Source organism: Megascapheus bottae, chromosome 7 (genome assembly GCF_031878675.1).
Source record: "Megascapheus bottae isolate mThoBot1 chromosome 7, mThoBot2.hap1, whole genome shotgun sequence".
NCBI lineage: Eukaryota > Metazoa > Chordata > Mammalia > Rodentia > Geomyidae > Megascapheus > Megascapheus bottae.
In genome coordinates, this window is record NC_143515.1 from 20,791,357 (window position 1) to 20,819,356 (window position 28,000).

General features: G+C 38.8%; 1 non-coding gene across 1 annotated transcript; it reads left to right on the plus strand.

Moving 5' to 3' along the window:
* The first annotated feature begins 17,892 nt into the window (after nt 1–17,892).
* LOC150060388 (U6 spliceosomal RNA) lies at nt 17,893–17,999 on the plus strand. The gene has a single exon (XR_016536346.1). It is a non-coding gene; the product is annotated as a U6 spliceosomal RNA (small nuclear RNA).
* The last annotated feature ends 10,001 nt before the right edge of the window (nt 18,000–28,000 follow it).

Consider the following 28,000-nt stretch of genomic DNA (forward strand, 5'->3'; position numbering starts at 1 on the left):
TTCTATTTCATATTTTTACAAAAAATGAATTCAAGTCTTTCTTTATTTTTGTTTTTCCATATATTTTATTATAATTAATAGAAAGATTACATTATATTCACCAGATAGAAGGTGCATTACTTCACAAACATTGATACCCTTTCTCATGTCTTGGTCCCCATTTCTCTCCCCCCACCCCTGACTCTCATCTTGTTTCCCTCTATTCCCTATCTGACTTCAAATAACCAAATACGCATATATCCCACATATCAGATAATAAGGTGAAATACTGTAACAATATGAGATAACCAAGAGATGGTAAAAGAGATGAGAGATAATATAGCACATTAAGGAAAACAATCACCCATTATATGACTATTATTTCCATATCTTGGAGGTCCTTTCATTTAGTGTCATTCTGTATGGAATTACGTATCTAGGGTTTGCTCTATTGTAAATATCTGCTAGGAGAGCCCAAGGTTGCTACTGATTGTGACAAATGAGGGAAACCATTGAGCTTATGTTCCTTTGAGTCTGGCTTACTTCACTAAAAAGGATTTTTTCTAAGTCTTTCCACTTGCTTACAAATAGGGAAATATTATTCTTTCTGACACCAGCATAGATTTCCATTATGTATAAACACCACATCTTGTTGATCCACTCATTAACTGAGGAAGATATGGGTTGGTTCCATATCTTTGCTGTGGTTGCAATGAATATTGTGCTAGTGGATTTGGTATATCCTTGTTTCTGGATGATGGAGTAAATGCCAAGTAGTGGAATTGCTGGGTCATAAGGGAGCTCTATGTTTAGTTTTTTGAAGAACTGCCATACTGCTTTCCTTACTGGTTGAATCAGTTTGCACTCCCACCAACAGTGTAGTAGTGATCCTTCCTGGCCACATCCCCTCCAGTATATGTTGTTATTAGTTTTCTTGATCCTGGCCATTCTAACTGGAGTGAGGTGGAATTTTAGAGTTGTTTTGATTTGCATTTCTTTTATGGCCAGAGATGTCGAGCATTTCTTTTTTTTATATTTTTTATTGTAATTAATAAAAGGGTTACATGATATTTGCCAGATAGAATGTGCATTAATTCACATACATTGATACCCTTTCACATGTCTTGGTACAGATTACCTCCCCTTCACCCCCCCATCTTGGTTTTCCCCCCTTCCCTATCCAATTTCAAATAACCGAACACAAATAACTTCAATATATCAGATAACAAAGTGAGATACTGTAACAATATGAGATACCCAAGGGACAGCAAGGAGATGAGAGATAACATAGTACATTAAGGACAACAGTCATTTGTTATATGGCTTTTGTTTCAATATCCTGGAGGTCCTTTCAATTAGCTTCATACTATATGGCCTTATGTATCAAGGTTTTGCTGTATTGCAGATCTCTGCTAGTAGAGCCCAAGGTTTCTACTGATTATGGATGTAGAGCATTTCTTCATGTGTCTATAGGCCATTCTTTTTTAAAATATTTTTAATGTAAATAATAGAAGGGTTACATTATATTCTCCAGATAAAAGGTGCATTACTTCACATACATTGATATCCTTTCTCATGTCTTGGTCCCCATTTCCCTCCACCCCACCCCCACCCCTCATCTTGTTTTCCCCCCTTCCCTATCCAATTTCAAATAACGAAATACAAATATATCCAATATAACAGGTAACAAAGTGAGAAACTGTAACAATATGAGATAACCAAGGGACAGCAAAAGAGATGAGAGATAACATAGTACCTTAAGGACAACAATCATTCATTATATGGCTTATGTTTCTATATCCTAGAGATCCTTTCATTTAGCATCATACAATATGGCCTTTTGTATCAAACTTTTGCTCTATTGCAAATCTCTGCTAGGAGAGCCCAAGGTTTCTACTGATTATGACAAATGAGGGAAACCATTGAGCCTAAGTTCCTTTGAGTCTGACTTACTTCACTTAATATGATTTTTTCTAAGTCTTTCCATTTCCTAACAAATGGGGCAACGTCATTCTTTCTGACAGTAGCATAGAATTCCATTGTGTACAAATACCACATCTTGTTGATCCATTCATCTACTGAGGGACATCTAGGTTGGTTCCATATCTTTGCTATGGTAAATAGTGCTGCAATGAACATTGTTGTGCTGGTGGATTTAGTATGTCATTGTTTCTGGATGATCGGGTAAATGCCAAGTAGTGGAATTTCTGGATCATAGAGGAATTGTATGTTTAGCCTTTTAAGGCACTGCCATACTGCTTTCCATAGTGGTTGAACGAGTTTGCACTCCCACCAACAGTGTAGTAGTGATCCCTCCTGGCCATATCCCCTCCAACATCTGTTGTTAGTTGTCTTGATCCTGGCCATTCTATCTGGAGTGAGGTGAAATCTTAGAGTTGTTTTGATTTGCATTTCTTTTTTGACCAGAGATGTGGAGCATTTCTTCATGTGTCTATAGGCCATTTTTGTTCCTTCTTCAGAGAGGATTCTCTTTAAGTCTTTGGCCCATTTTTTAATGGGATGGTTGTTACTTTGGAGATTAGTTTTGGAGTGATTCAATTTTTTGAGCTGTTGATATATTTTAGATATGAGGCCTTTGTCTATTGTATCGGTAGTGAAGATCTTCTCCCATTATGTAGGCTTCCTAATTAATTTACTAGCTATGTCCTTTGCCATACAAAAGCTCTGCAGTTTAATGCAGGCCCGCTTATCCAGCCTTTCACTGATTTGTTGTGATTCTTGGTCCTTATTGAGAAGTTTTGACCTGTGCCAAGGAGGCCTAGTGTATCTGCTATTCCTTCTTGTAAAGTTTTCCGTGTGTCGGCTTTTACCTCGAGGTCTTTGATCCATTTGGAGTTAATTCTAGTGCAGGGTGAAAAGGAAGGATCCAACTTTAGTTTTCTGCAAGTGCTTAACCAGTTCTTCCAGCATCACTTGTTGAAGAGGCTGTCTCTCTTCCATTCTATTTTTTTGGCTCCCTTGTCAAAAAATTGGTGGCCATAGGTCTGAGGTTTAATATCTGGGTCCTCAGTTCTATTCCATTGGTCTTCAGGCCTGTTCTTGTGCAATACCAAGCTGTTTTGGTCACTACAGCTCTGTAATAGAAGAGTCTAAAGATTGGTATTGAAATTCCTCCTGCGCTGTTCTTTCTGCTAAGTGTTTTTGCTATACCGGTTCTTTTATTATTCCATATGAAATTTTGGATTGCCTCTTCTAATTGTTTAAAGATTGACATTGGGATATTGATGAGTATTACGTTGAATTTGTAGATAGCCCTTGGCAAGATTGCCATTTTCACGAATTTGATTCTTCCAATCCAGGAGCATGCAAGGTTTTTCCATTTCCTCAGTTCTGCTTTAATTTCTTTTTTCCGGGTTTTAAAATTTTCATCAAAAAGGTCCTTTACATTCTTTGGGGCTATTGCAAAAGGAGTTGCTTTCCTGTTTTTTGCCTTGTTCCTCTCACTGTTGGCTTAGAGGAAGGCAGTTGATTTTTGAGGGTTAATTTTATACCCTGCTACCTTGCCAAAGTTTTGAATCAGCTCAAGGAGCTTGGGCATGGAGTCTATAGTGTTCTATAAATACAGAATCATTCATCTGCAAAGAGGGAAATGTTCACTTCCTCCTTCCCTATTTGGTTCCCCTTTATGCTTGCTTCTTGTCTATAGGCCGTTCTTACTTCAAGGTTTTCTTCTAATGTCAGTCTGGAGAGTAATGGATGAATGAAACTGATCAAAGTGCATTGCAGTCATAAATTAACAGGTTCAGTTGTAACACTTTTCTTTAAATATATATATATATGTTTATATATACACACAAATATTCATACATAGAGATTTACATCTCAGATTATCTTAAATTAATAGAAAAACTGTAAATGCGTTCAATCCATAGTAAATATAACCGAGTTTTCAGTGTCTACTTCTTGTCTCCAAAGATGTAGGCCTACCTGAGGCTGTTCATCACCGGTGAGGAAAGAGGCTGGTGCTGATTGTCCAATGGGCTCATGTTGACCATGCAGGTGCATTGTATGCAGGGTTTATGTCATTGGAGGTCCTGCTCTTGGTGGGAAGGGTCAGCGATTAATGCAACTGAGAACTGCATGCATGTTTACATGTATAAATATATTTTATCTGTTAATGGGAATATTGCTATGAACTTCTTTGTTTTCTTTGTTTGCCAGTCCTAGGGACTGAACTCAGAGCCTGAGCACAGTTCTTGAGCTTTCCTCAAGGTTAGTGTTCTACCACTTGAGCCACAGCACTATTTTTGACTTTTCTATGTATGTGGTACTGAGGAATTGAACCCGGGTTTTTGGGCATGCCAAGGAAGCACTTGACCACTAGGCCAAACACCTGGCCCCTACTATGACCTTCTGAGCAATAATTTCACATTTTGTATGCAATCCCTGCTCTACTTCCTTTGATATTTATTCATGTTCATGGATCTCTTGAAAATCAACTGTTCCTGATAGAAAGTTCATTGAAATATCTAATTGTATTCCATTCATTTGCATCATTTCATGCTTTTCTTTGTATTAGATGTCTTATTTTCTAAAAATTTATTTGTATTTTCAAAAAATCTATATGCATTTTTTATCAAATCAGTCAGCAAGTGAACAATAACTATGTATAACAAACACAACTAAATCTAGGGGCTCATAATACACAGCATTTATGTGAGTGCATAGAAAAGTTCACAATTGCAATGAATTGAACATCCAGGCAGTACTCAGCTGGAAAGGTCTATCTCAGGTCCCTGGGCTTGTGTTCCATCATTATTTTATTTGAGCTGGAGCAGAGACCAAAGAGGCAAAGGTCATTAAATATCATGGACCCTATCTTGTGCTCAAGCTATGGAAACCAACTGATGTCCAAATAACTCCAGAACAGAAAGCATTGCCTGGATGGCTGCTACTTTGTTTAAACACATATCATTATTCCTTGGACTAAGGTGGGTTAGCTATTTTACATTTATACCAAGTGCTCAAGGGTGATGAATATATGTCAGCTTTCAGGGGACAATAGTGATTAGCAACATTTATTCACATATATTTCAGTTAATGAATGCTACACAGTTATTTTCACTTTGTGTGTTTGCCTGTGTATGTATTTTTAAGTCTTTCCAGTACTTCTCAAATCGTATCTAGAAATATTTAATGGAATTTCTCTTTTTTTTTCATTAGCAAGTCACAATGAAGTTTTGTTGACATTATCTTAAGACTCAATGAGAATATCTGGAAATACATCCAAGTGAGTTTCATGCCCATCGCCCAATTGGCAGAATTCTGTGCTGGAAACAGTGATGACAGCTGGCTGTCAATAACACTGCACTGCACTGCACTGGAGAAACAGTGACCATTTAATTTTTGTTTTCTGGGACAAACATATTTGTACAATGAGAGCCACAGTGGGGATTAAAAATCAGAAGGGTATCACCCTGGATGTTTGTAAGATGCCTGGAAAGAGAGGAGAACCGAGAATGAGTTCTGAAGTGGTTCTGACTCATCTTCTGCAAAATGCTCCAGTTATGGATTAACTTTCTAATAACTGTTTCTGCTACAGGTTTCCATAAGTGACTTGACTATATTCCATTTGTCCCTATGCATTCTATACCTCTCTTTCCCCTGCAAGTGACACCTCAGTGAGCTCAGAGCATCTCCGCTTCCACCCCATGGTTTCCCAGATGAAGTTGAGAGCATCATGGAGAACAGTTCACACCATCTGAAGCAGATTCACCCTAGATACTGGTGGAGGTCAGAGAATCTCCCATGGTCGTAGGTCCAGGCTTCTGAAAGGCTTATTGCAAGGAAATGACAAATAAAGTGAGGTAGTTAATGTGTAAACAAGACATAATTAAGCATTGATGATGCTCTCTTGCCACTTTATTTCACAAAAAGTGACCAGGTAGAGCTGTGAACTCTATGACCACTGAACACAAGCTCAATCTCAGGTTTCTGGGACCTATAAACACTATTACAGGGCTTCGGGTAAAGCAAGAACTGTAGGACACAGAAAGCCAGAGTCCAGTGTGCAGGATACTTCAGTACTATATCTGCCCCAGGTTGATCCAGCCAAGAGACAATGGACCAAAATCTGCTAGCAGCTTGGTCAGGCAAAGCTTGGGAAATAAACAGTAGAAGCTGGGTCTTCCAGCTTGTGAAAAGAAAACACAGTTTGTAAATATACCACATCTTGTCGATCCATGCATCTATAGAGAACCATCTGGGCTCGTTCCATATCTTAACTATGGTAAATAATGCTTCAACGAACATGGACTTCTATGCTTCCATCAAAAAAATGACATTGCCCCCACTGGTCAGGAAATGGAAAGACCTGGAGCAAAATTAGATGAAGTGAAGTAAGCCAGACCCAAGGAAAAGTAGGTTTCAGAATTTTCCTCATTTGAAAGAACTAGAATATATCTACTGTATTTTAACAGGACATTGAACAATCCAATTGCTTAGAGCACTGGACCATATATAATGTAGTTTATCAACATAAACTCTAAGACATGGAAAGTAGAGGTGATGACCTGTATGTAGGCCTTTTGGTTTTATTTGGGGTGGGGCTTGTTTTTGTTTGTTTCACTTCTTTTAGTGTTGTATACTTTATGTCTGGTACATAAGATTATTCTGTATTAGGAAACAGCCAGATATAGGATGAACTAATATAACATTGATAGTTACTAGATACAATGTTCCATACTGAACAGCTTGGGGAGGGGAATAGGATGCGATAAGTAGGACAAAATAAGGGATGGGGTAACTGTTTTAAAACAAATGTACTCATTACTATTTTTATTTACTGCAACCCCCTTGATCATCATCTCTTCAAAAGTTAAAATAATGAACACAATAGTAAAAGAAAGCACAATAGGTCCTATAGATGTAGACGAGGACCAGGTGTTTGATGGGAGGGAGTATTTCAAATTTCAATATAAACTATCCACGTACAGCTGTAACCAGCTATAGTGTCACTTAAGAGACAATTTTTTTCTTCAATAAATACCTCTTGGTTTATCTGTATTTGTAGACTGTCTTTGTAGATTGTCTGTGGTCAGATTAGCACATTCAATTTGTCTCCACACAGAGTCACTCTCTCATTAATAACAAAATTTTTTTTCCTAGTAGACTCAGACAATCTGCTCTGTTGCATGCCAGATTAGCTACCTATTAATGCAGTTTTCCAGAGGGGTGGTTTTGTTTCAGGACTGTATCACTGTGGGAGGAGCATGTGTACTTTGTATGCAGTAATACGTCCCTAAATCCTCAGCCTCCACTCTGCTGATTTTCAGTGTGAAGTCTGTTTCTGACACACTGCCTCTGAACCTGTCTGGGATTCCAGGTGCTGGGCTGGAAACCAAATAGATCAGGAGTTTGGAGACCGGCCTGGCTTCTGCAGGTACCACTTCAAGTAGGTGTATCCATCACTATTTAGGAGGCTCTGACTAGATCTGCAGGAGATGGAGGCCGGCTTTCCCAGAGTGACAGGCAGGGAACTTGGTGCCTGAGTCATCACAACGTCTCCACTAGATCCTGAAATTAGAATAAGATAGAAGTATTAGGTATGTATGAGCATAGACATGGCATGCTTTTATTACATATATACATATATATTCCCCATTAATCATATTTCATGGTTTGATTCAAAATTAAAAAAAACTCTAAATATTAAAAGGAGACATTTTATTGCATAAATAGTTCTTTAGAAGTAATCTGCATTATTCTCCCCAGTGAAGTATTCACACAAGTACTGGTTCTATCTCCTTTGGGAATGTTTCTCATTCTCCCAGACCTAAACCTCCCTTGCAGCATCATCAATAATAACAGCTGCATATCTGACAGATGGATAGAGCACAACATGACACTGAATGCTCACCCTTCCACCCACTCTCACTCCTCATCACCCTTTGTCCTTACCAGGGATCCAGAACATTAACAGCCACAGGATCTGAGAGAAGGACTTCATTTCTAGGAGTGAAATGAGGAGTCTTCACCGGTCAAGGCAAGTTCAGAGCTGAGCCTTTATCTCAGACTTAGAGAGGGAGGTCCTCCCTAGGGTATTCAGGTGGGGGCAACAGTGTGAGAAGAACAAGGGAGGGTGAGGCCTGCTCTTCTGAGGAAGGTGACATCAGATGAGTTCTGTGTTTGGTGATAATCAATAAAATCCATGATGCCTGTAACACTGAGAAATACAACCCTATTGTGAAAGTCTGCATCTGCAGGGACACATGCTCCTAAAACAGCATTAGTGACCCAGGGATACTCACTCAAGTTTATTTCCAGTACAGTCTCTAGGAAAGAATGGGTGTTGGGCCAAGTTCCCTTGAAGCTACCTCAGTTAGTCCAGGAAATGGATACTGTCCACTAGCAGCAGTAATGGAATGACCCTCAAGGAGGTTGATCGATAAGAGCCCAGAATTGAGATGGATGATTTTCCATGACTCCCATCAAAATCCATCAAATATAATGGACAGAGTATTGAGTCAGAACTCTGCCCTGGGTCAGCTGTACACTTGTGACATTTAGACTGTAGGACTGAAAGTTTCTCTTATGTTGGATTACTGGAGTCTTGCTATGGGAACATGAAGAAAGTACTACACTTACTATGCCACATGAAAAGCTGGATTGTCACAGGAGAGGCAGTGAAGTCCTGCCTCTGAGGTGGGCACTGTGGCACACTCCTGTAATCCTAGCTACTCAGGAGGCAGCTCAAAGCCATCCCGGGCACTAAAGTCCATAGGACTCTTATATCCAATTAACCACTGGAACAGTGGGAGTGGTGCTGTGGCTCAAGGATTAGGGCTGTAGCCTTGAGCTGAAGAGTTCAAGTGCAGCACCCAGGCTCAGAGTTCAAGCCCCACAATCTGTGGTAAGGGGGAGAGGGGGGAATAAATAAAAAATTTAAAAATAAAATGCTCTCTGAAATTATTCTTTTATTAAAGTACTTGTTAAGGTGCTTAGAGTTCAGAATACTGATATTTTGTTTATGAAATCAATACTGACCTTGACATGTTCAATTCTTATGACCGTAAATACATGAAAAAGTGTATCAATGTATGTGAAATAATGCACCTTCTATCTGGTGAATATAATGTAACACTTCTATTAATTACAATAAAAATAAATGAAAAAAATCTGTAAAGATCTCGTCTCCATCTATTTTAAGTACTCTGCTTACTGGGATTGGAGATTTAGTCTCTGCTTCTTAACTACAAAGATGCTGGGCCTGCCATGAAGCAGAACATCACTGGAAACAGGAGACATGGAGAAAGATTTTATGCGTCTGCCTATGGACCAAAATGGCTGTTGGAAGATGTGACTTGTGTGGAAAGATCTTGTCATGGAGTGAGTCAGCTCTCATAATAGTATAATTTTTTATTTTTGTATAATGTTTCTAGGATTGTATGTTAATTCCTAATCATTTTCATGAACTTTCTTCATATTAAAAACGATTTAATATTTCACAAATATACAGGAACTGGTTCCCTCTGGAATGTTCCTCGATCGCATATAATTAACTTCATCTGCTCCTTTCCAGAGGACAAATTCTGTGCACCTAACTGATGAACAATACACGATTGGAAGCTGTATTCCCCAGGGCTCATCCTCAACCCCTTTCCACCCCCATCTCCCTCTTCCCTCACCAGTGATCCACAGCACCAGCCACCACAGCCTGAGAATAGAACTTGATTTTTAGCAGTGCATCGAGGAGTTCTGATGAGTAGAGTGGAGGCCAAGCTGAGCCTTTCTCAGATTCAGGCTGGAAAGTGTTCCTCAGGAGTGCTGTGCAAATCAGCAGGCAGGTACAGCAGCGAGAGAGGAGTAAAGGTTAGGACAAGGGCATCTCCCTCGTGAGTAAAGTAACTGAAAGGTCTTCCGTGTTTGAAGGAAGAGCAATGAGAACCATGCGGGTTCCACATTGAGCAGAAGAATTCCTTTTCTGCAGTAGATGGGTGGAATTATGGGAAAGTGGTGCCATTCCACTTAAAGCACTAGAGACCCAATGACATGGAAATTTGTGCCCAATAAATGCTCTGGGAATGGCCTTTTTGTATTTTATTGTCAGGATAATGTGTAGAGGGGTTACAATTACATTTGTCAGGTTGTGGTTACATTACTTTTTGAAACATATGTAATCCCCCTTCTCATGATTTTGTCCCCCCTCCCTCTCCTTTCCCAGTCATCTTGTTTTCCCCCTTCCCTATTTCAAATAAACAAATAAGTTTATATACAGTATACCAGTATACAAATTCAGATACAGTAATATGAGATTAACCATAACTGGAAAAAAGAGAGAAAAGAAATAACTTCATATAGTGGATTAAGAACAGCAATCACAAAGATAAACTTCTTGTTTCATTAATCTAGAGCTCATTTTATTTAGACTCAGCCTGTACAACCTTATATACATAGCTTGTGAGCTATCATGATCCTCTGTTAGGAGAATCCTAACTGTGTGTTAATTGTTACAAATGAGAGAAACAGTGGAGCCTATACTCCTTTGGGCATGGCTTACTTCACTTAGTAGGATGTTTTTCCAAGTTTTCCATTTCCTTATGAATGTAATGAAGCATTCTTTCTGATGGCAGCATAGAACTCCATATCTTCTTGATCCAGTTATCTACTGAGGGGTATCTGGATTGATTCCATGTCTTAGCTATGGAAAATAATGCTGCAATGAACATCGTTGTTCTAGTAGCTTTGTATGCTCTCATTTCTGGAAATTTGGGTAAATGCCTAAGAGTGGTATTGCTGGGTCATAGGAGAGCTCTGTGTGTAGTCTATTGTGGAACTACCATACTGCTTTCCAGATTGAGTGAATAAAATTACCCTCCCACCAATAGTGTGCTAGTGATCCCTTCTGGGGGAATAACCATTTATATTTGCCTCTTACTAGTTGTTCTAGAGGAACAAATAGCACACAGACTTACTTTAGCATTGCTTCTCAAGACTGCTATCCAACGATTCCATGATTTGAATTAGGTGAGGAAGTCAAGAAGCTAGCTGAGCGAGTCTGATATCACTGAAGTTAGATTTTGATTAACAAGTGATCAATAAGTGTTCTTCATAGATGGCCTAATAAACTAAGCCCATTGAGATCACTTATGTCTTAAAAAAAGTTAACATATAAGGAAACAATGAATGAGAGTGAGAATACTTGATTTTACATAGTAGTTTTTACAGTTGTCAAAACAGTAACAACAGAATTCTTAATATTTCTCTCTTTGCTAAACATAGAACTCCCCTATGACCCAGCAATTCCACTACTTGGCATTTACCCAACCACCCAGAAACAAGGACATACTAAACCCACTAGCACAACAATGTTCATTGCAGCACTATTCACCATAGCAAAGATATGGAACCAACCTAGATGTCCCTCAGTTGATGAGTGGATCAACAAGTTGTGGTATTTGTACACAATGGAATTCTATGCTGCTGTCAGAAAGAATGACATCGCCCCATTTGTTAGGAAATGGAAAGACTTAGAAAAAATCATATTAAGTGAAGTAAGCCAGACTCAAAGGAACTTAGGCTCAATGGTTTCCCTCATTTGTCATAATCAGTAGAAACCTTGGGCTCTAGTAGCAGAGATTTGCAATAGAGCAAAATCTTGATACATAAGGCCATATAATGTGAAGCTAATTGAAAGGATCTCCAGGATATTGAAACAAAAGGCATATAATGAATGATTGTTGTCCTTAATGTACTATGTTGTCTCTCATCTCCTTTGCTGTCCCTTGGTTATCTCATACTGGTATAATATCTCACTTTGTTATCTGATATATTGAATTTATTTGTATTTGGATATTTGAAATTTGATAGGGAAGGGGGGAAAACCAAGATGGGTGGGGGGTGTTGGGGGGAGGGAAATGGGTACCAAGACATGTGAAAGGGTATCAATCTATGCGAATTAATGCACCTTCTATCTGGCAAATATCATGTAACCCTTTTACTACTTACAATAAAAAAATTAAAAAAAGGAACATAGGCTCAATAGATTCCCTCATTTGTCATAATCAGTAGAAACCTTGGGCTCTCTTAGCAGAGATGTGCAATAGACTTGCAACAGATCGAGCTTCTTAAGTAAGGAAAGATCCATTGGCAAGAGCTACTGAGATTCAGTCTCTAAAATTCTGTAAGATGCAATGCCACAGAAGTCCATTAGATGGCAAGCAAATGCTACCGTCTATAAATGAGTTGTCTATGTAGAAACAGTAGAGTAGAGATTGATGAGGTGCTATTACCAACAAGGAGTCTCATAGGCTTGAAAGAGAATTCTGGAAGAACCAGGCACACTTGGCATGCACCGGTGGCTTGCTGACCTGTGTGGAAAACCACTCTGTGCTAGGTGCTGAGACTGGAAACTTAGCCTTGCCTCTACCCCTGCTTCCTCTGTGTCCACACAGTTCATCTCCTAAGGACTGAAGTGTGTCTTCCAAGTTGGTATGTAGAAATCCTGCACCATATTAGAGCATATTGGAGAAAGAGCTATAAGAAGTGAATGAAGTGTACCTTAGGTCATTCATGCGGAAGAACATAGGCCATATCCTCACTCGGTGTGTATTTAATAGCTATGCTTCCTTGGACAGGAGAGTGTCTGCTGGTTTGGCTCTCTGATTAGAATCTTATCACCCATTTGAAGTATTAAATCAGTATGAGCATTTTGAGATGTCCGTATTCTCTCTCTTAGCTATCAAAGGTCAGGCTTTCTGTGGGTTGTGGAGTTTTGGCCTGTCACTTCAGAGCCAATAAACATATGTTGCCTTAGGTGATAAAAGACTCTAAGAGAGGAGCTGTTTCCAGTGAGTTCTGGACACAAAGCTTCTTTGCCCTTGAGATGAAGAGCCACTGTTTCTCCCAAGGTTCCTTCTTCACTTTCTCCATATCTATTTATGTCATTGTGAATCCTCAGAAACAGGAAGGATGAATGCTCCAGCAGCAGAAGCACGGGGGTGGGTTTTGGGCCACATACTACTGAGGAGTGTTGAGTGGAAATGGTTCTGTGGGATTGTGTAAGGAGCACTTATTTTAACACCCCGACTCAATGTGTGAAAATGTAATGTACACAAAGAAGAAAAATTACATGTACATATATTCAAAGTAGGAATACTTAGGTTTTCACCAAGCTGCAACACCATCTTAAGTTCTTCAGTCCCAGAAGTACATTTATGGCTTTATTCATGACCATCAATTCTTTCGTGTTTTATAATAATCTGACAAGCACATACTTAGGAAGAAGAGCTGCTCTGGACCTTTTATTTTTTTAACAGGAAACTGTCAGTTGCTTATACATCCGTTTAGGGGAGACTGAGGCCTGAAAGTCTGGAAACCATAAAGATGTAGATCTTTATTTTTTTAGCCAAGCTATAATGTCAGTGCCTAGCAAAATAGAAATAAGTGAGGTTTATTTTCATCCAGTCTTCATGTTTTATATCAGGAAAATGAAACAGAACCTTTTCCCCTTTAATTCCTCTCTCTTCTAAGAGTCATTAACATACAATGTAGAACTAAGAAAACCAGAGTGGAACCTTGATACAAAAGGCCATATAATATTACGCTAAATGAAAGGATCTCTAGGATATAGAAACAAATGCCATGTAATGAATGATTGTTATTCTTAAGGTACTATGTTATCTCCCATCTCTTTTGCTTTCCCTTGGTTATCTCATATTGTTACACTATCTCACTTTGTTACCTGATATATTCGATATATTTGTATTTGGTTATTTGAAATTGGATAGGGAATGGGGGAAAAACAAGATGAGCGGTGGGGGTGGGGGGAGGGAAATGGGGACCAAGACATGTGAAAGGTTATCAATGTATGTGAATTAATGCACATTCTATCTGGCAAATATCATGTAACCCTTCTATTAATTACAATAAAAATATATGAAAAAAATAAAAATGGAGGGAGAGAGGGGGAAGGGTTGTATTAAATTAAAAATGATAAATTAAAAAAAAGAAAATCAGAGTGAATCTTGAAGTCAGCAAAAGTTTGTTCTACTCACCAAACAAATCACACAGGCTAGTCCATGGTGATTGATTTGCATGTGCCCAAAGCCCAGCCCACAGCTCTCAGACTTCATAATAGACTGCTCACTCCCTGTGGTGGAGTCAGTCCAGCAGTCAGCACACAGCATGGACATGAGGACACCTGCTCAGTTTCTGGGGCTCCTGCTGCTCTGGATCCCAGGTAAGAAAGAACCATGCTGAGGAATAACACAGTTAAGTGTTATTCATGATGCTGTACTCTTCACGGAAATCTTCTTAGAGGCTGATTGATAGTGTGGATGTTTGCGTTTATGTTTCTACACAGGAGTCAGGTGTGACATCCAGATGACCCAGTCTCCATCTTCCCTGGCTGGGTCTCTAGGAGAAACAGTCACCATCACTTGCAGGGCCAGTGAGGAGATTGGATATGCTTTAGCCTGGCACCAGCAACATCCAGGGAAATCTCCTAAACCCCTGATCTATAGTTCACATAATTTGGAAGCTGGAGTCCCAACCAGGTTCAGTGGCAGTGGATCTGAGACAGACTTCACTCTCACCATCAGCAGCCTGCAGCCTGAAGATGCTGCCACCTATTACTGTCAACAGGCTTTTGTGTTCCTCCCACAGTAATATGAGTCATAACAAAAACCTCCCATGGAAGCAGAAGTGAGAGGCTACTTCTCATGCTTCTACTTGCAGGATCTGTCCTAGAATCACAGGACAGTGAACGTCTATGTGTCAGTCTCTGGAGTGAGTGTGCTGGGCTGAAAGTTGAAATATTCAAATTAGAGTCAAGACTACAAACATCTAACTGCACTGTATTTGTTTTTGCATCTTTTAACCTCTAACATATTCACAATCTGCACAGAGATACTTCTAATTTATTATGTCTAACTTTTGTTTTGTGATTTCAAAACATTTTATGCATAAATTCCATCAGCAATTAAAGACATTTTGCTACTTCATTGTTCTGGTTCATGCCTTTTGTGTTTTTATTTTCTGTTTTGGTTTTAGCTTTTCTTATTGCATTTGGAGTGCTTCAGTACAATTTTAGGTACAGATGGTGAGAGTGAACATTGCATTCCTTAATACAACTTGAGTGATAAATATTAAATACTCATTGTGACTTTGGCCTTCCTATAGAGTGCTTGCCTAGAATGCACAGAATACTGGGTTCAATTCCTCTGTGCCACATACATAGAAAAAAGCTAGAAGTGGTGCTCAGGCTCAAGTGGTAGAGCGTTAGCCTTGAGAAAGTCCAAGGACAGAGCTTAAGCCCAGGACTGGAAAAAATATATTGACTTTATAGGCAATAGAGGGAATTGAAAGCATGTTTTTATCCAGGATGTTATATGCATAATAGTAAATGATAAATGATGAATTTGAAGTAAGATATTTGGTTCTATTGGGGTTTTTGTTTTATTGGTGTTTGAACTCAGGGTTTTCTGCTTATTAGGCTCTAAAAATTAAGTCATCCCACCATCACTTTATATAGCTCCTGAAAGATACATTTTAATAGATACGTTGTACAAGATAGAGCGAATTTCATGTCACCAGTGTTGTTGGAAGAAAACGTGGCAAGGCACTGTCTCATGCACAATTACCAGGCATCAAGACTTGGGAGGAGGACATGAGAAGAAAGAACACACTGGGTGGACAGCTCTTGCACCTCCCCAACCTCCAGAACTTTGAGAAAATATATTCCATTATCTCAGTAACATTTCACTTGGTATTTTGGCTCCCTTTAGCAGTCTAGGAAAACAAATACACCAAATCTACAAATTAACTCAACCCAACATCACTTTTTTTCTTTTACTTTAGATTCTCTCTCAGATTTTGTCTGGTAATTTTACCTAGCTTGGTTTTCTGTTGCAATGCTTCTAATTTCACTACCTGCATAGCTGCAGATATATGCACCATCTACTTCAACTTGATTTTTGAGCTAGAGTTTCCCTGCCATCCAGGCGGCAGATGTGAATCCAATCTCAAAATCTGTGCTTTCAGGTTGGTTGAGATTACTGGCATGAGTTACCATGTTCAGCCCTCAAATGAAAAATGATAATGAATTTTAGTATACTAAACATAATGAAGTGATCATTTAAAACTCAGAATAATAGGTAGAAAAAAATGTAGTGAGTATTGCAACTGTATGTTGATTCCACATACATTATTATGGACAAAATGAAATAAATAATGGACACAATGTACTTTTCCTTCACTTTAAAAGAAGAATGATTCCTGTGAACTGATAAGGAGTGATACAATGATATAGTTAAAAACTAACTTGAAAAATTAGTTATAACGTATTAAATCTCATATAAAGATGATGGAAGGTGTGGGAAAAATATGGTAAACTGCCTCACGCAGCTCCAAGACGCCATGAACTCGAGTATGCTCAGATTTTGGTGCACTGATTGCCAGGATAACAAAGACATTGATAGATTTCTTAACCAGTGAACAATCCACAGCTGCATTGCAGGCTGCTAATTTGTATAAGCTGGAGAAAGACAACCACAAGACTGCTACCTGTCTGGAAAGCATTGTTTATCGAGGAGACTTACTTCTGGCTGACATCGCTCAGTCCCAGCTTAAGACAAGAAGTGGGGCCCACACCCAGCCTTTCCCAACAACTAGTACCGTCACACCGTGGACTGAAAAAAGGACTGGTCCATGCTATTAGAATTCTGCAGCACATAGACCAACATCGCCACAGTAACTTCTCATATGTGCTGCCTTTCAGTTATTTTTAATTCACTCATCATTGTTGATAAACAAGCTCATCAGATCCTCATGGAATCTGCTTCAAGCCATCTTTGTGTCATCTCTTTGGGTCCGCCCCCCCCCCATGAAGACTCTAAGGCAAGTGTGCATTTGTGTTCATAGTATGGAGAAATAAACATATAATAAAGATGAAAAAGATGAAGGAAAAAATGACTTCACATTCCAATACAAGAGAAAAAAATACTAAGCTACACTAAATTAAAGCACACACAGAGTGAGTATGATATGCAGTATATTTGTCCACCAATGTGACAGCAGCATTTGGGATGTAATTTTTCTTTTAGCATGACTTCTATTATTTTGCTAATTCTCATTTGGGAGGCAATTGCCACCTTATACATATTCATATCACATAGAGGAAGAGATTGATAAAGGAAGATGAAATTATGATCCTTTAAGAGATAAAGGGTCCATTTCTGGGCATTTACCCAAATGCCAATAAACAAGGACATACTAAAGCTACTACTACAGCCATGTTCGTTGTAGCATTATTTACCATAACTAAGCAAGAGAACTAACCCAGATGCCCCTCACAAAATGTTTGGATCAAAAAGATGTGCCACTTATAAATAATGGAATTCTGTGCTGCCATCAGAAAGAATGACATTGCCCAATTTGTAAGGAAATGGAAAGGCTTGGAAAAAAATCATATTAAGTAAAGTAAGCCAGACTCAAAGGAATGTTTTCCCTCATTTGTAACAATTCTCCTATGAGACAATCATAACAGCCCAAAAGCTATGTACATAAGGCTATATAGAATGAGGCTAAGCAAAATGAACTTTAGAATATGGAAAGAAGAAATTTATGTTTGTGATCATTGTTCTTAAGGTACTATGTGAAGTTATTTCTTTTCTCTTTTTTCCCTTATGGTTTATCTAATATTTTTAGTGTATCTGACTTTGGTATCTGGTATATTGTATATATATTTATTTGTTTATTTCAAATAGGGAATACAAGATCATCGGGAGAGGATGAAGGAAAGGAAAAACATGAGAAGTTGTATCAATGTTCAGAAAGCAATGTATCCACTACCTGACATGTAACTGTAATTCCCCTGTACATCAACCCCCCAAATTAACAGATGGTAAGATGTGGAACCCAACTAAATGTCCCTCAGTAGAAAATGGATCAAGAGTGCTCACTTCGGCAGCACATATACTAAAATTGGAATGATACAGAGGAGATTAGCATGGTGCCTGCACAAGGATGACATGCAAATTTGTGAAGCATTTAATACTTTTAAAAAGAATAAAAAAAGAAAATGGATCAAGAAAATGCAGTATATACACACCATGGAACTTTATGCTGCCATCAGATAGAATGATATCATCGCTATATTTGTAAGGAAATAGAAAGACTAAAAAATCATTTTAAAGAAAGTAAGAAAGGACCAAAGAAACATAGGCTTCATAGTTTTCCTCATTTGTAATAATTAGTATATGTTTAGGAATTAAACTAGCAAAAGATCACAATAGCTCAATACCTATGAGCATATGACCCTATAAGATGATGCTTGAATTGGTGCTGTAGCTAAAGAGGTAGGGTGGTAGCCTTGAGCTGAATGGCTGAGGAACAACACTCAGGCCCAGAATTCAAGTCCCACAACAGAGAAACAAAACAAAACAAAGCAAAAAGATGATGCTAAGCAAAATGAACTCCCAGATATTGAAACAAGAGGTTTTTCTTCGTGGTTTCTGTTGTTGTTTTTTTTAATGTACTATGTGAAATTATTCCTTTTTAAGTTGTTTCCCCTCCTATGGTTTATCCTCTGCTGTCACTGTATCTGATTTTGGTACCTGGTGAATTTTATATATGTTTACTTGAATTAGGTAAGTGAAGGCAGACAACAAAACGGTGAGACAAAGGACAAAGGACAAACCAATGTAGCAGTGATAATAACAAGGTAATATGTTGGAAATGAGTGCTACAACATGGAGGGGGATAGGGAGAGGGAACTTGGGAGAAAAATGCATGAATGGGTAATTATGTTTGACAAGAAATGTACTGACTACCTTGCTTACGTAACTGTAACCCTTCTGTACATCATTTTGAGAGTAAAATTAAATTAAAAAAAAGAATTCTGAGTTCATGTCCCTATACCTCAAACTTAGATGAAGAGAAATTGCTATGTGTAGACATATTCTGGTGTACCCTGAAGCCTTTTAAACGTCAGGAAGTGAAAGGGAGGGTTCTGAACCCAGGGGAATACAATGATCTCAAAAATAATAATTCAGAAACAAGGAAGAAGCTAAAACGGAAGAAATGTTGTTTCTTCAGCTTATGTAATGGTCAAGTTTAGGAAAACCCAAACTATTGTGGCCTCTGTCAGGAATTTGCCACAATGATAACAGCATCAGTTATGGTTAGTGAGGGCAAAAACATGCATCTTAGGAACTTGATACAGAATTTTATGGTTTGTCTGAATTATAGGTCTGTGCAAAACTGTATTCAATGCACATTTCATATTTCTGCTTTCTACATTATATGTAGTTTATCTTAAGCAATATCAAACTACTAGACCTAAACTTTTAAGTAAATATGTAGAAAATAAAGAAAGCTGGCTCAGTATTTATGGAAATTCATCCTTCTCAAATAACAGTGTAAAATGTACCTGGGAAGGGGTGCAAGAATTAGGAAGCAGGCCAAGAGCATGAGGAATCATGAAGGCATGTCCGTTTGTAGGACATGCACATTACATCTTTTTTGCTCTTCTTGATCACAGTGAATGTCATGGCTCTTAGGAGAGGCCCCACACTCCTGGTGTGTCTTTCCATCTCACCTGCCAGTGTGTCTCTCTCTACTGCACCCACCAGGTCATTTGCATATTGCTCCCAGGGGAGGAGCTTCCCTGCAAGTCCCACATAAGAGCTCAGCTCTGAGCTTGCCTGCACTGAACAGGACTGTTTTCTCTCAAAATGAGGTGCCCTGCTCAGCTCCTGGGGCTGCTCATGCTCTGGATCACAGGTAAGAATACAATGGAGCTGGGGAAGGAGACAGGGAGGGGGTGAGCTCTGTGTCCACTGCTCCCCATGTGTGCTGTGTCCACACGTGAGATGAGCAGATCTGCCTTCCTGGATGCACATGGGATACATGGATCTATGTGAGTGAGGAAGATTCCAGAGAGAGCAAAGATATGTGTTTTGCCTAGAACTTGATAACAGGAAGGGGTGGCAAATTCTAGAGCCCCCTTGTGTCTTACAAGTGTGTGTGTGTGTGTGTGTGTGTGTGTGTGTGTGTGTGCTTTCAACATTTTTTGTAAAATGTTCATACAAATTTTAAAATGTATAACCTGAAATAAGCAAAGATTATGAAAATCGCTCCTGATGCTTGTAAATAACCCTGTCCTCTTGTAATTAAACCTGTCTCTCATTTTAGGATCCAGGGGGGATGTTATATTGACCCAGAGTCTACTCTCTCTGCCTGTCACCCTGGGAGACACGTCTCCATGTCCTCCAGGTCTAGTAAGAGCCTCCTGTATAGCGATGGAAACACCTATTTGGAATGGTACCTGCAGAAACCAGGCCAGTCTCCACAACCCCTGATCTATGGGGTTTCCAATCGAGAAACTGGGAATCCAGACAGGTTCAGTGGCAGTGGATCAGGCACAGATTTCACACTGAAAATCAGCAGGGTGGAGGCTGAGGATATTGGGGTTTACGATCCTCCCACAGTGATACAGCCCTGAACAAAAACCACCCTGCTTGGGGGCTGGGGGCACAGCTGCAATTGTAGCTTTGTTCAGGAGCAGCACAACAGCTTTCCTGCGTGATTGTCAGAGCCAGAAGCTAGAGAAGTCAGGGTAGCAAGTTATTGTTGAGCTCTCTGAGCATGACTACCTTGCTGCCCTTCAGAAATATCCCAGTGAAAGTCATGGAGTGGCATAGGCAACACATGTCTTGTTCAGCTGCTGATGATATGATATTTCATGATCTAATCGAGTTAATCCTCCTTCTGATCCCACCTGCTTGTCTGTCATTTGCCAATCCCATTTGAACACTACAAATTGGATTGTATTCAGTAATATTACAAAGAAGTGTTTTCAAATAAGTCTCACCTTTGGCTGTAATGGTGGATTTACCAGCTCAGTATTAGCCTAAGCTATATTGAGATTTCCAGGCAGTTTTGGTGACATAATGAGATTCTGTTCAAAAAAGGAAAAAAAAAACGGACAAGACCTAAATGTATTAGACATAAACCACATTGTTGTCATAACCACTGAATAAATAACTAACCACATGCTAAGTATGTATACAACCCTGTGGAAAGGCATTAGTGCAGTCTCATTCTCAGGCATGGAAGAACTTTCAATGGTGAGTAGTCATCAGAAAAGAACAGGGATAGATGGCATGAGAACTAAAACCTGCAAAGAGTCTGTTAGCATTGTACAATCCTCTCTGCTATGTAGATATGAAATGATTGTATGGCACTAAAGCTAGAACTGCTGTTCCCATGTACAACTGCATAGTGTGTCAAAAGCCTGTGGGTGTGAAAATACAAGAAACTCTTGTATTTTCTCATCTAATGGAATCCTATGTGTTATGAAATATTTGATGCAAAGGGGTTTGATTGGACTTGCTCAAAAAGTACACATCCTGAGCACAAGAAGTACCAAATATTTTTCTATTTTGTTTTAAAAAATAAGTTTTTCCTATTCCAAGTATCCTAGTTCCTCTATGTAGCACTTACCTTCCCCCTCCATAGACATAGTGGAGTAAACGCTTTCCTTATGGAGTGGTGGCAGGGAATCATGATAGCCGATCCCCATTCAACACAACATCAACATGTGGAGTGATGAAATACATTACTTGAGAGGAGGCCCCACAGCCTCTGTGTTTGGTGTCATGGAACAGAACACACAGTATCTGATGACCAGAAGACCCAGCAGCACTTGCATCACTGAGGCAAAGCAGAGCAGAGCCATAGCCCTTGTAGGAGATATATATTGAGGATGAGTTTTCAGGCATGAGGCAAAATATTCCCTGTCATTGGGGATTTCTACGTGGGTCCCCCCACACAGCCTTTCTCCTGCATCAGATCTCAGCAAACGTCCCATGGGAAAATGGCCTGATGGGATATCATGGCTTGTGAACCTCCAAAGCTCAGCTCACTTCTCTTTCTTCACTTGACTTTTTGTCCAGGTAAAATCATTTTCGTAGGTGCAAATGTTGCAGCTATGATAAGCAATGTGATAGCTAATGTCCCTAGTTCAACTACTATGATCATTAATGTAGTCTGGAATTTTAGATCATGTAATCCATATCCTGTTCATTGATTCCTAGTGATATTAGTATAACATTCTATTATATACATTTTATAATTTTGCAGTGCTCAGTTTTGAAGAACTATTCTAAGTCCGAATGATATTCTTGCCAGAAAATGAAAGTTCTTTTGATATTTAAGGCAGCTGATGTTTTAGAGAGGGAAAATTTAATAGTGTGTGATTTTAAAGTGAATGAGTGTTCTGTGGTCTCTGGAAAAAAGAACACTCACATGGTATTGTCAGTTACCAAAAGTTAATTTTATAGAAAGTAGTTTCATTGCAATTATGTATCATGCCAATCACAGGGTAAGATAGATTGATGATCAGGACAAACAACCCAAAGGGAATAATCTCTGGTTTATTGAATTTTTTTAACTTCAAATATATGTAATTGTTTACTTGTGCAGACAAAATAATAGCAAATAAACATATGTAGTAAGCATTTGGCCGTATATATATTTCTTCAATATATATGTATTTATAAAAATATGAGTATGCTAAGTTCTTCTGATCTCACTCAGTCACCCACTTGAACTACAAGGACCCTGCACACGCATCTCAGAGCTGGACACTCATTGGGAACCTGAAGCTAGGGACAGTCCAAAGCACTAACTACCCGTGTTAGGCTGACATCTTCAATGCAACAGCAGCAGCTGCAAAGAAGCCCCAGTGGACCCGAGAAACCTAGAGTTGGCTCCAGTAGAAATGCCTGAGGATCCTAGAGAAGTGGTCCAGTGAAGGCCCAGTCACAAGTGCAATCATCTTGCCTGAACAAGCAGAAAGCAAACAGTGGCCAGAACAACCTGGTAGCCTCTTCTTTGTTCTCTAAGAGAAAAAACTTGAGAAGGAAGTGGCTGATGAGTTCTCCAAAAAGGCACTGGCTATTATCGTGGAGGTGGGAAGGATCTGTCAGGATCTTGGGAGGGGATCTGTGCATGCTACTATCTCTGATGCTATTTGGTCCACTAAGGACACTTTCTCATGCCTGGTCCCAGTGACTGTCATTCATCATGTGTGAAGACAACATCAGACGTGTAGATATTGGAAATGGACAGTGACTAAAAGGGATATTGGGAAAAAGTAGTGACTAAAAGGGAGAAATAGTCCTGGTGTTTGGCCTAGTGATAGGGTGCTTGCCTAGCATGCACGAAGACCCATGTTTGATTCCTCTGTATCACATACATAGAAAAGGCTGGAAGTAGTGCTATTTGACTCTAGTGGTAAAACTCTAGCCTTGAGAAAGTCCAAAGACAATGCTCAAGCCCTGAGCTCAAACACAGGACCACATCTTAGGCCATAAAACAAGCCTGCACAGATCCAGAAACACTGAAATTATTCCATGCACGCTCTCAGACCACAAAGGCATCAAATTGGAACTGAACACACATCTCCACCAACGAAAACCCTGTAACTCATGGAGACTGAACAACACATTGTTGAATCACCAATGGGTCATCGAAGAGATCAGAACAGAAATCCAACAGTTTATGAAATTTAACGATAAGGAGCACACAAAATACCAGATCCTTTGGGACACGGCAAAGGCAGTACTCAGAGGAAAATTTATAGCTCTGAGTGCCTACAAAAACAATTTGGAAAAAGCGCAAACCATCAAGTTAATGTTTCACCTTAAGCTCCTGGAAAAAGAGCAACAAACCAATCCGAACCCCAGTAGAAGAAAGCAAATTATTAAAATCAAAGCAGAATTAAATGACTTGGAATCCAAAAAACTATAGAAAGAATCAACAAAACAAGGAGTTGGTTCTATGAAAGAATAAACAAAATTGACAAACCCTTAGCAAACCTTACCAAAAAAAGAAGAGAGCATACCAAAATAAACAAAATCGCAGACGAAAGTGGTAATATCACTACAGAAATTACCAAGATCCAGAATATCATGAGGGAATACTTCTCAAACCTTTATGCCAACAAATTTGAGAATCTAGAAGAAATGGATGAATTCCTAGCCAATATTAACATACTCACACTGAACCAAGAAGGACTGACCCAACTAAACAGGCCTATTTCAAGCACTGAAATAGAAATGGCAATAAGAGACCTTCCACCTAAGAAAATCCCAGGGCCAGATGGATTCACTGCTGAATTCTATAAGGTCGTCAAAGCAGAACTCACACCAATACTCCTCAAGCTCTTCAACGAAATTGAAAATGAAGGTTCTTTACCAAACTCATTCTATGAAGCCAGTATAACCCTCATCCCCAAACCAGGCAGACATTCATCAAAGAAAGAGAACTATAGACCTATTTCTTTGATGAACATCGATGCAAAACTTCTCAACAAAATACTGGCCAACCGTCTACAACAACTTATCAAAAAAATTATACACTATGATCAAACAGGATTCATCACAGGGAGGCAAAGCTGGTTCAACATATGCAAATCAATTAATATACTTCAACACATCAACAGGAGCAAGGACAAAAATCACATGATTGTCTCAATAGATGCGGAAAAGGCATTTGACAAGATCCAACACCCCTTTATGTTAAAAGCTCTGGAGAAACTAGGAATCCATGGAACATTCCTCAATATAATAAAGGCTGTGTATGACAAACCCACAGCTAGTATTATACTTAATGGTGAAAATCTAAAGCCATTCCCTCTAAAATCAGGAATGAGACAAGGATGCCCACTCTCTCCACTCCTCTTTAACATAGTATTAGAATTCCTAGCCAAGGAGCAAGCATAAAGGGGATCCAAGTAGGGAAAGAGAAAATAAAACTATCCCTCTTTGCAGATGACATGATTCTGTATTTAAAGAATCCTATAGACTCTACTCCCAAGCTCCTTGAGCTGATTCAAAACTTTGGAAGGGTAGCAGGCTATAAAATTAACCCTCAAAAATCAACTGCCTTCCTCTACGCCAACAGTGAGAGTAACAAGGCAACAATCAGGAAGGCAACTCCTTTCGCAACAGCCTCAAAGAAAATAAAGTATCTAGGAATTAGCTTAACTAAGAATGTAAAGGACCTTTTTGATGAAAACTTTAAAACCCTGAAAAAGGAAATTACAGCAGAACTAAGGAAATGGAAAACCTCCCATGCTCCTGGATTGAAAGAATCAACCTCGTGAAAATGACAATCTTGCCAAGGGCTATCTACAAATTCAATGTAATACCCATCAATATCCCACTGGCATTCTTTAAAGAAATAGAAGAGGCAATTCAAAATTTCATATGGAATAATAAAAGACCCCGTGTAGCAAAAACACTTCTTAGCAGAAAGAACAGCTCAGGAGGAATTTCAGTGCCAAACTTTAGACTCTATTACGGAGCAATAATTATCAAAACAGCTTGGTACTGGCACAAGAACAGACCTGAAGACCAATGGACTAGAACTGAGGACCCAGATATTAAACCACAGACCTATGGCCACCTAATTTTTGACAAAGGAGCCAGAAAGATAGAATGGAAGAAAGATAGCCTCTTCAACAAGTTGTGCTGGCAGAACTGGTTAAGCACCTGCAGAAAACTAAAGTTGGATCCTTCTTTGTCACCCTGCACTAGAATTAACTGTAAATGGATCAAAGACCTCGAGGTAAGAGCTGACACACTGAAAACTTTACAAGAAGGAATAGGAGATACACTAGGCCACCTTGGCACAGGTCGAAACTTTCTTAATAAGGACCAAGAATCACAACAAATCAGAGAAAGGCTGGATAAGTGGGACTGCATTAAACTGCAGAGCTTCTGTATGGCAAAGGACATAGCTAGTAAATTAGTTAGGAAGCCTACAGAGTGGGAGAAGATCTTCACCAACCAAACAACGGACAAAGGCCTCATATCTAAAATATATCAACAGCTCAAAAAATTAAATCACTCCAAAACTAATCTCCAAAGTAACAACCATCCCATTAAGTAAAAAAAATGGCCTATAGATACATGAAGAAATGCTCAACATCTCTGGTCATAAAAGAAATGCAAATCAAAACAACGCTAAGATTCCACCTCACTCCAGTTAGAATGGCCAGGATCAGGAAAACGAATAACAACAGATGCTGGAGGGGATGTGGCCAGGAGGGATCACTACTACACTGTTGGTGGGAGTGCAAACCACTATGGAAAGCAGTATGGCAGTGCCGCAAAAGGCTAAACATAGAGCTTCCCTATGACCCAGCAATTCCACTACTTGGCATTTACCCAACCATCCAGAAACTATGGCATACTCAATCCACTAGCACATCAATGTTCATTGCAGCATTATTCACCATAGCAAAGATACGGAACCAACCTAGATGTCCCTCAGTTGATGAATGGATCCACAAGATGTGGTATTTGTACACAATGGAATTCTATGCTGCTGTCAGAAAAAACGACATCGCCCCATTTGTTAGAAATGGAAAGACGTAGAAAAAATCATATTAAGTGAAGTAAGCCAGACTCAAAGGAAATTAGGCTCAATGGTTTCCCTCATTCATCATAACCTGTAGAAACCTTGGGCTCTACTAGCAGAAATTTGCAATAGAGCAAAAACTTGATACATAAGGCCATATAGTATGAAGCTAATTGTATGGACCTCTAGGATATTGAAACAAAAGCCATATAATGAATGATTGCTGTCCTTATTGTGCTACATTATCTCATCTCTTTTGCTGTTCCTTTGTTATCTCATATTGACACAATATCTCACTTTGTTATCTGATATATTGGATACATTTGTATTTGGTTACTTGAAATTGGACCGGGAAGGGGGGGAAAACCAAGAGGGGGTTGGGGGGGTAAGGGTAATGTGACCAAGACATGTGGAAGGGTATCAATGTATGTGAATTAATGCACCTTCTATCTGGCAACTATCATGTTACCCTTTTATTAAATACAATAAAAAATATGGAAAAAACAATAAAAAAACACCTGAAAAATGTATAAAAAAGGAGAGAAAAATGTAGCATTAATCACTGCTGGTTAAGATGTTGAACTCTGTGTCCCCCTCCTGTGAGCAAGCACCTCAGAGTGATTAGCACTGCCTGTGCCACAACACTTCTCCATCCCTCCCCACCATGACTAGTCCCAGGACAAAAGGGAAATAAGAAAATTCAGATAGTGCATCAGTTTCACTGCCACAGATGTCAGAGAATGATCCATCTCAACATAGGTTGTGAAGTTTTAGTTCTAAATAACTAACTTCTCTGATAGGAAAAGTGAGGGGTTTTCTTTTGGTTGGAGTAAATTTTAGGTCAGGACAGCTTAGTTTTGTTTTAACTTGCTTTGTTAAAAAAATTCTAACATTTTCCTTGGGTCTTATTAAACAACGGAGGTTGTTATTTTTGGTTAGTCATGGGACTTGAACTCTAGGCCTCAGTTCTTAAGTTCAGTGCTACCGCTGTATGGACCAAAAGTACTCTGCTGAGCCGATGCCTTCTGAAATGTTGGCTCATTCAACTGCCCTCTAATCTATGAATAAATCACATCTAAATCAAAAAAAATAAAAGTACAGACTAATTAGACCTTCAAGATATAAAGCACATTATATCTCCAACTAAATAAAATACATAGTTTATGTAATATTCTTTCTGTGACCATAATTATATGGATTAGTTTAAAACATCTTATTAAATTTAGAGAATAAAAACCTGATTGTTTTCATTGATGAAAAAGGATGAAATTACATATCAGTAGCAAAAAGAATCCTGAAATTTTTGCAAATATGAATGATAAACTCATAAGTAGTTTTAACTCTTTACTGCTGTTATAAAGGTTATATACACAGGTTTTACAGCTACATAAGTTCAATAAACAGTGGTATTTGACAATGTTACTACATTTATTTTCTAAAGTTGGTACAAGAAGAAACTGAAAACCATATTAAAGATATCATGAAAACATTAAATATTACAACTCATGAAATTCAAAATTTATTGTGATAAAAGCAAATTATATAACCATGAATTCCTACTTAATAAAGAGCAGAGTTTTCAGATTAAATTTGTATTTGAAAAGCTAACTTCATTAAAAAAACAACTCTA